The sequence below is a fragment of the Orycteropus afer genome, unplaced genomic scaffold, assembly GCF_000298275.1.
Source record: "Orycteropus afer afer isolate SDZICR_OR568_19922 unplaced genomic scaffold, OryAfe1.0 scaffold00060, whole genome shotgun sequence".
Lineage (NCBI taxonomy): Eukaryota > Metazoa > Chordata > Mammalia > Tubulidentata > Orycteropodidae > Orycteropus > Orycteropus afer.
Genome location: NW_006921647.1, coordinates 6,668,782 through 6,678,886, shown reverse-complemented (window position 1 = coordinate 6,678,886; position 10,105 = coordinate 6,668,782).

The window sequence follows — 10,105 nt, the reverse complement described above, 5'->3', positions numbered from 1 at the left end:
GGATGTCTGAAGCTGTTTCTCTTCAATTTGAGTGATGCCACATCAGCAAATGGAGGTCTCAGAAGCTTTACCTTATCCATATGAGTAAGGCTGGGTTTACTCAGATGATGCAGCTCTTTCCCAGTCCTATTTTGAGAGCCTTCTAACCTAACTGGACTATTCATAAAGTTGCACGGTAATGTATCAAATAGTGTTTCTTTGCTATTCATAAGGTTTTCCCTGGCCGATTCTTTGAGAAGTGCACAGCCTCTTCCTTCTTCCTAGTCTGTCTCAGTCTGTAAGCAGGGCTGATAGCTGTGTACCATGTGCATCTTGCTGGGTTTGAAACACCAGTGGCTCAGTCTCAAAACTCACATCAACAGTTATCCTTTACATAATGCATATTATTTAATTATTTGTAAATGAAGTATATTATTTACATGCAAAGCAAAACATAATACATCTATTCTTATTGGAGAGAGTGGAAGAAATAGCAAGTCCTAACCCAAAACCCACTGTTGTTGAGTTGATTCCACCTCACAGCATCCTCCATTGGTTTTTTGAGATGGTAAATACTTATGGAAGTAGATTGTTTGTTCTAGTTACCTAGTGCCACTCTGACAAAAATATACCACAAATGGGATGGCTTGAACAAAGAAGAGTTTATTCTCTTAAAGTCTGGAGGCTTTAAGTTCAAGTTCAAAGTGCCAGGCTCTAGAGGCAAGGTAAAGGCCCCTCAACCTTGGGGTTCAGCTCTGCCTCCTATTCCTGGCCCACTGGAGATAGAGGCATTTGTTCACTCAGATAGCTGCTGTCTGCTGAGGCTGACAAGCCCAAGGTTGACAAGTAAAAAGGCACAGTCTTGATGTTACCAAAACAAGTGGCAGACCATTGAAAGTCCCAAGGTCGGCAGAGCATGGCAGGCTGCTGAACAGTGACATGGCTATATGCAGGGTTCAAGCATGCCAAAAGTGTGCCCCAAGGCTTATCGTTATGTACAGCAAGCAGACCACATCCCAAAGGCAGCTACTCAGCTGCTTGTGGTAGATCCCTCCATGGAGTTGATTGCCAGTCTCATCATGGGGAATAACTACCACCAGCTGCCCAGCCACTGAACCAGGCCCAGCCAATTTGACACACAAATTTAAGTACCACAATTGTTTAGTCTTCCTTCCGTGGAACAGCTGGTGAGTTTGAACCACCAACCTCTGGCTAGCAGTCAAAAGCCTTAATTACCCAAAATGTAGTTCTATGTTTGGCTACCAATTTATTTTCAATGCCACTTGAGCATGCTTTTGTTTTTCTTATTCTGAGCTTCAAAATAGTAACTATCCCCCACTTTTCTTGTTTGTCACTCTTCTGAAAAACAGTTTTATCTTCTAGAATTTTTTTTTTTTTTTATATAAATTGCAATTTTAGGCTTGCTGCTTTTCAGATCTTACAAGATAAAGTTCCTTGGCCCTCTTTGGAAAACCTGTAGACCACAGGGTCATGTATATAGGTGATAGAATATTTTAATATCATTGATCTCTAATTTAATTATACAATTATGGAACTACTGATCTAAATGCTAAGGAGAAAACATTGATGATCATTTCTGTTTGAGGAAAGTATGCAGTTTTATGATAACCTTTAGTTGTTTCCAAAGATCAAAACCACTGGTACTGAGTCCCTGTAAGACATAATAGAACTGCCACATAGGGTTTCCAAGGCTGTAAATCTTTAAGGAAGAATACTGCAATATCTTTCTCCCATGCAGTGGCCAGTGGGTTAGAACTGCCAATCTGTTATACTTAAGAAGCTGAGTGCTTTAATGACTGCACCACCAGGACTTCCAAAATATATGACTCACATCCCTACAGGTAAATAAATAACCCGTGATTAAATCCAAAGAGTGTAGCAACATGCAATAAAGAGCTGCAGAGTTTATTTACTTGACTCTCTTTCTGTTGCTCTTTTATAGCACATTCGTGGTCAGTTTTATTATTCAAAACATCTTCAAGAGGCATTGGTTTAAACTGACAATTGTAGATAGTTATGTAAGTTATCTGGCCTTTAGGTTGATTTAAAAATTTTGCAGAGCGAACAATATTTTAGTAAAATTAAGTAGAAAAAAAGAATTGTGGCAAAATATGCAGAAATAACTTTATTTTGGAAAACAAAAAGCGTATAACTGTGCTCTAATTACTAGTCTTTGAGGCATTTACAGCTAAATTAAAGTCATCATTAGCTACTAAGTGTGTTTGCTTTGATTAGGTTCCTATTTATGAGGTTTCAGGCAGAAGTAATTTTGTGGTATTGTTATTAATGAATTTTATGTTAAATGGAAAAAAACATACTACTTTTATTATCTGATAAGTACCAAGTCTGGAATTATCTGTTTAAATGTTGTCAACAGACACAGGGATCCACCCTAACATATTGACCAGGTATTGAAAACTATTAAATTTTCAAAAAAAAAAAAGGTAACTTCATGGCTAGTTTAATGGAGATAAAGCAAAAGAGAAGCCTTAGTCTTTTAACCACTATGATTGATGATTAATTATATAGTGGAAAATCATGGACTTGGGTTTCACAGTCCTGTTCAAAGTCTATTTCATCACTGTGTTAATATGGTCCAATAATTTAGCTGACCTATAATTCAATTTCTCCATAAAAGAGGGAGGGGGCCAGTAATACAGGGAAAAAATTGGTCTGAAAGTTCTATTTGTGATTGAATAAGTATGTGTCTTAAGGAAATAGAAGAACATATTAGAAGTAGATATAAACTGTGGTGCTGATATGAGGGAAAGAAGTTCTTGCCCAAAGGATAGATTTAAGGATTAAGTGAGATATTGGATATTAAGCAAGTAGCATGATGTCTGCTACAGGCACTCAGTGAAAGTTCATCTCTTTTCCCTTTTTGCCCCCACGTGATTTAGTGTATCTAAAGAGATCAGAAAAATAATTCACAGCACTGATGCAGAGATAAAGTAAGGGTTTTAGCATATTCATGTTATTACACTTGAATTTTGGAGAGAGAAATAATATGAAGTTATGCAAAGTTGTTACTTTAAACTTTTGACAGAAAGGTATATTTACAATTGGTTATTCAAAATTTTGAGTCAACAGGAAGATGACTCTTCAAGTATCTTTATTTTATGATTTCTGAAGACTTGCAAATGATTAAACTTAATTGCTTTGTATGTCCAGATGTTAAAGGCTGCATGCAGGAAGTTGAGATTGAAATGAGAAGAAAAGCAAAGGGAATTAGGAGCTAGCCAAGGCTGAGTCATTGTGTTTATATGATTATATGGCTGCAGCACTATAGAAGTGACTCACACTCCATGCTCTTCAAATGTAGTGTCTTTGACTAGTACAAAACATCCTGTAGTCCTCAAGATTAAAATTCAAAATGTTGATATCATATTGGAGTTAAATAGTTTATTCTGAAAACATTTACAGAGAAATTAAATCTAAACCATTGCTGTCATTTTAAGAAAACACATGGATTTTTGTGCATGGCAACCTGAGATGAAATTCTGGACCTACTATATTCTTGCTCTTAAAAAACCAAAAACCAAAACTCACTGCTGTCGAGTCAGCTCTGACTCATAGCGACCCATCCTTCCAAGGCAGTATCACTATGGAAGTAAATTGCCCAACCTTCATTCCGTTGAGTGGCTGGTGGGTTTGAACTGCCAGCCTTCTGGTTAGCAGTCAAATGTCATAAGCACTATGCTACCAGAGCTCCTTATTCTTGCTCTTGGAGTTTGTTTAAAAAAAAAAAAAATCAAAACTCAAAAAAATAAAATAAAACGTAAGATTATTCTGAGCAGTTATTTTGTATGTATATAAAGAGGCTATTCTGGATTCCCAGAAAAAAGCAAATGGCTGGAAGTAGGTTAGTTACAGTGACGTTTATACTGAGAAAAGGAAGGAGAAGAACAGATCAACCATTGGCTATTCTTAACATGATTGATTGAACCCTGCCTTCCCCTTTTACTGAGATCAACTGATATGAGGTCACTACGTGATCTCTGGCCTGGCTGTTAAAAAAATTTTGCCCTCCACCCACCTGCAGCATATCTCTGGAAATTTAAAGTATGAATACGAGAGTCTTTCATTTAATCATGAAGAAATGGTTTTACTATTGACTACTCTTTGAACATAGGAACACTGGTTGCACAGTGGTTAAGCACTTAGCTGCTAACCAAAAGCTCACCAATTTGAACCTACCGCCTACTCTATGGGAGAAAGATATGACTGTTTTCTATAGATTTACAGCTTCAGAATTTCTATGGAATAGTTCTACTCTGTCCTATAGGATTGCAATAAATTGGAATAGACTTGACAGCAATGGGTTTGGGCTCTTTGAACAGGAAAGGTCAATTAGCAACTTGGGTGAAAAAAAAAATAGGTTAGTGAATCTGTTGTTGTTAGGTACTGTCAAGTTGATTCCAACTCATAGTCTCCTACGTATAACAGAACAAAACACTACCTGGTCCTGCTTATTGATCTGCTTGAACCCATTGTTGCAGCCACTGGATAAATTTGTCTTGTTGAGGGTCTTCCACTTTTTCACTGATCTTCTACTTTACCAAGCATTATATCCTTCTCCAGGTACTGGTCCCTTCTGACAACATGGCCAAAGTATGAGAGGCAAAGTCTGGCCATTTCACCTTGAAAGAGTATTCCAGCTGTACCTTTTCCAAGACAGATTTGTTCATTCTACTGCTAGTCCATGGTATTTTCAATATTCTTTGACAACACCACAATTCAGATGCATCAGTTTTTCTGTGGTCTTCCTTATTCATTGCCCAGCTTTCACATGCTTATGAGGTGAATAAAAATACCATGGCTTTGGTTAGTCTTCAAAGTGACATCTTTGTACTTTTAACACTTTAGAGATGTCTTCTGTTGCAGATTTGCTGGGTGCAATATGTTGTTTGAACTCCTAAATGCTGTATCTTTGATTGCGGATCCAAGTAAAGTGAAATATTTGAAAACTTCAACCTTTCTTCCATCTTTTGGTCCAGTTGTTAGGATTTTTGTTTTGTCTATGTTCAGGTGCAATCCATACTAATTAAAAGCTGTAATCTTTGATCTTCATCAGTAAGTTCTTCAAGTCATCTTCACTTTCAACAAGTAAGGTTGTGCCATCTGCATATCTTAGGTTGTTAATGAGTGTTCCTCCAATCCTAATTCTGCATTCTTCTTCGTATAGTCCAGCTCTTTGGATTATTTGCTCAGCATACAGACTGAGTATGAATGGTGAAAAGATACAACTCTGACACACACCTTTCCTGATTTTAAAACATTCACTATCCTCTTCTGTTCAAATACCTGCTTCTTGGTCTACTTACAGGTTCCCCATGAGCACAATTAAGTGTTTTGGAATTCCCATTCTTTGCAATGCTATCCATAATTTGCTATGATACACACAGTTGAAAGGCTTTGCATGGTCAGTAAAACTCAGGTAAACATCTTCCTGGTAATTTTTGCTTTCAGTCAAGATACATCTGACATCAGCATTGCTATCCCTTGTTCCATGTCCTCTCCTGACTCTGGCTTTAATTTCTGGAAGTTTCCTGTTAATATACTTCAGCAATCATTTTTGAATTATTTTCAGCAAAATTTTAGTGAATCTGTAGGAAGGACTAATTTTGTGTGTAGCACACAAACTCAAATTTCCTAACCATGGAAACAGATTACAAGATTTAAGAGGAACATCTGCAGCATGCCTTGCAACTTCAGCATGAATTTCTGTTAAAACTTTATCTTAGTATATTTACACTTAGGGTCATTAATATACACACAACAATTTACTTTTACTAAAGGAAATTCCTCCTTGGGAATCAGGTAAATAATCAAAAGCCTATTTATTTTATAATGTAATTACCTTTATCTGTGTTATTTCAGAAAGAAAATATAGCTTTGCTTTTAACAGAGCTAGTTTTATCTAACATCATTTTAAACCATATGTGTGTGTGTGTACCAAATTCACCATCAAGTTGATTTCAACTCATAGCAACCGCAATGAGTTTCCAAGGCCATAAATCTTTAAGGAAGCAGATTGCTTCTCATCTTTCTTTTGTGGAGTGGCTGGTGGGTTTCAATCAGAGACCTTTTGGTTAGCAGCCGTATACCTTAAGGACTACACCAACATGTATATTTAATATAGTATAAACCATGTTTAGTAATTAAAAGTATCATGGCTCTTATAGAACAGCCAATTAATGCCCCTTTTGTCAATGGACATTGATTTAATAGCACTTTAGTCAATGGTTTGATGACCTTCAGTCTTAATTTCTCTTGTATTTCTAATTTTCTTTTTCGATAATTAATCATGTATAGATAAATAAACAATACAAAATCCTCACAACTGGACCAATAATCAACATCAAGATGAATGCAGAAAAGATTGAAGTTGTTAGAGATTTCATTTTGCTTGGATCAATAATCAACGCCCATGGAAACAGCAGTCAAGAAATCAAACAATGTATTGCATCAGGCAAATCTGCTTCAAAAGAACTCTTTAAAATGTTAAAAAGCAAAGATGTCACTTGGAAAGCTAAGGACCATCTGACCCAAGCCATGGTATTTTCAATACCCTCATATGCACATGCAAAGTGAACAATGAATGAGGAAGACTACAGAACAACAGAAGCATATGAATTATGGTGTTGATGAAGAGTACTGAATATACCATGGACTTCCAGAAGAATGAACAGATCTTCCAAAATACTCCTTATAATGAAGGATGGCAGGACTCCATTGCATGTATTTTAGACATGGTATAGGAGAGGATAGTCCCTGGAGAAGGGCATCATGCTTGGTTAAGTGAGGCACAATGAAAAACAGGTGGACCCTCAATAAGATGGATTGACATAGTACTTTCTACAATGGACTCAAACATGGCAACGGTTTTGAGGATGGTGCAGGACTAGTCAGTATTTCATTCTGTTGTACATAGGGTAGCTATGAGAAGGCACCGAACAACAACAATAACATATATGTAGAAGCACAGTAAAACTATGTGACACAAAGAAGTCCAATATGCAAATAGAAAACAAACTTCATTAGTTGTCTGTGATTTATAAAAATAAATGTCTCAAAGACATTGAACAAAAACCAGATTTCAGTAGCCCAGAAGGGCTTGCTATAATTTCCCATTGAACCATAAAGATTCTCTTAATGGTCATTTCCTTCTCAATGAAGAAACAATCTCAAAGCAAAGATTTTCTTTACCTGAAATATGGCTGCTCTTGTTTGTTTTCAACAGGTGCAGGAGGAATGGTAATTTATCACACAGCCTTTTAAAACTCCTTTACTGGAAGTTTTCATAAGGAACTTGTGGTAGTTAAATTTGTATGTCAACTTGGTTGGGCCTGGTTGAGTGGCTGGGCAGCTCATGGTAGTTATTCCCCACGATGAGACTGGCAATCAACTCCTTGGTGGGATCTACCACAAACAGCTGAGTAGCTGCCTTTGGGATGTGGTCTTCTTCCTGTACATAAGGATAAGCCTTGGGGTTAATCTCAAGCTCATGGCATGCTTGAACCCTGCATGTAACCATGCCTGCCATGCTCTGCTGACCTTGGGACTTACTATGGACTTAAATTAATGGCCTGCCATGTGGTTTGGTACCATTGGGAGGACTGTGCCTTTATACTTGTCAACGTTGGACTTGTCAGCCTCAGCAGCCAGCAGCTGTCTGAATGAAGAAATGCCTCTAGCTCCAGTGGGCTGGGAGAAGGAGGCAGAGCTGAACCCCAAGGTTTAGGGTCTTTCACCCAACCCCTAGAACCTGGCACTTTGAACTTTGACTTAAAGACTCCAAATTTGTTTGTTAAGGCCATCTAATTTGTGGTATATTCTTGTCAGAGCAACACTAGGTAACCATAACAGAACTTGAGATTAAATGAGTAAAAACCTCTCAAGGCTGAGATGGGTGCTAAACCACCCCATTTTATTATACAGCCTGTGAAAGTTGGAGTTGTGGGTAAACTTGGCTGGACCACAATTCTGAGTGCTTTAAGCAGTTGTGGTATGAGCTATTCTCATGATGAGATCGGATGTATATGTTTTGAGCAGCCAGTCTGTTGAAAGGGAGTTTCCCTAGGGGTGTGGCCTGTTTCCAATATATTTATGGACATCTTGGGAAAAGAAATACTCTTCTGTGGATCAGTATCATGTTGTGCTGCCTACAACTGTCCAAGAGCGAACAATCCACCATTCAGCCAGGTGATCTTGGATTTGTTATTCGTTGGAGTTAACAGCGGTATACTGCCTGGCAACTTTAAGCTTGTCAGCCCCTGCAGCTATGTGAGTCAGGAAAAGCCTCCAACTTGTCATTTGATCCAAGAATTTGGAACTTACCAGCTTCTATAAGTGTGTGAGCCATTTTCCTAAGAGAAATTTCTCTCTCTATATATAAGCTTTATCAGTTTTGCTGCTCTAGAAAATCCAGCCTAAGACATTTGGTACTGAGAGTGGTTCTAGATTGACAAAATCATAAGGACAGGCTTCCTAAATTGGTTCTCACCAAATCTGTTTTGGTTCTCCAATTTGATTAATCATAAATGTACTGGTGACTCTGCCACCATTAGTAAAGGGTTGTTGTGGTTGTTGTTGTTGTTGTTATGTGCCATCGAATTGGACCTGACTCATAATGACCCCTCCTTGGGTTTCCAAGGCGGTATCAGTATAGAATCTTCCTTCTGAGGGTGGCTGGTGGATTTGAACTGTTAGCCTTCTGGTAGGAAGTCAAGTGCATTAGGCACTATGCTGATCCATGGTGTGAGGTGGCAACATTAATATGTAAAATAGCACGACCAATAGATCAAGTATTTTTGAGATGTTAGGTTCAGGGTGATTGCATATTTCATACTTTTCTGCAATTTTGTTAGCATGAGGAGTATAAGGAAGCTGATTGGTTGGTCCTACTTACACTAGACAAAGTGATGAAAGAGCAAGATGAGTTCAGCCCTGCTGAGTCACAGCTCAAGTGCCAAATAAAAGACCTCAAGATTTCCAGTTGTGCCCTGAAAGAAAGCCTTATTTTTCTAGCAACAGAGCTGATATTGCTGAAAACCAAACCCAGAGTCTTATTGTAAGGGTGGCTGAATTATAATGCCAATTGAATTGCCAACCCAGAATCATGTCTGAAGTTAAAGTGAGGGCATTGATTGGAAAAAAAATAGGATCCTGAAACCTGGAATGGGGACATATGGACAGAAAGGAAGATGATGATATAGAGCCTGTAAATTCTGTTGAATTCCTACCATCTGAAGGGATTACCATAAAACCATTATCCTTCCACCTCAATTTGATGGGATTAACCCAACTGTTCTTGCTGGGCCATTGCCTGAGGCAGAGGCCATGGAAGACATTGCTGAATGTTCTCAGAAACTGCCTCAACCACTAATTTTTGCTGCTAGACCTATAACTAAACTTAAGTCCAAGTCAGCTCCAAAAAGTGCAATACAAAGTGTGACTGAGCAGATGGTCCACTACACCTGAAAAGACCTACTTGATTTTGCTAACTTGTATAGACAGAATCCTGGAGAATATGTATGGGAATGGCTACTGAGGGTGTGGGATAATGGTGCAAGGAATGTAACATTGGGTCAGTCTGAGTTTATTGATTTAGCCCCACTAAAGAATGGATTCTTTATTCAATGTTTCAACTTGAGAAGTTAGGAAAGGATCTAATTGTTTGGTTGGTTGGTTTACTGAAGCATGGATTATGTGGTGTCTTACCTTAATTCAAGTTGAGGTACCAGACCTACCACGGTATAATGTAGAAGAAGGTATCTAGAGGCTTAGAGAAATGGGCCTGTTAGAATGGATTTATCAGATTAAACCCCTAGAGCCAGAAATGGAAAATTCAGAGGACATGCCTTTCACCAGTATGGTGAGGAACAAATTTGTGAATGGAGCTCCAGCATCCTTGAAGATTGCTGTGATTGCTGTTTTATGTTGTGAGAGCAAGAGATTGTTTCTATATAGCTACCACTCTGTATGTGATTATATTTCTATATAATAACCACCACTCTGTATGTGATTATATTTCTATATAATAACCACCACTCTGTATGTGATTATATTTCTATATAATAACCACCACTCTGTATGTGATTAT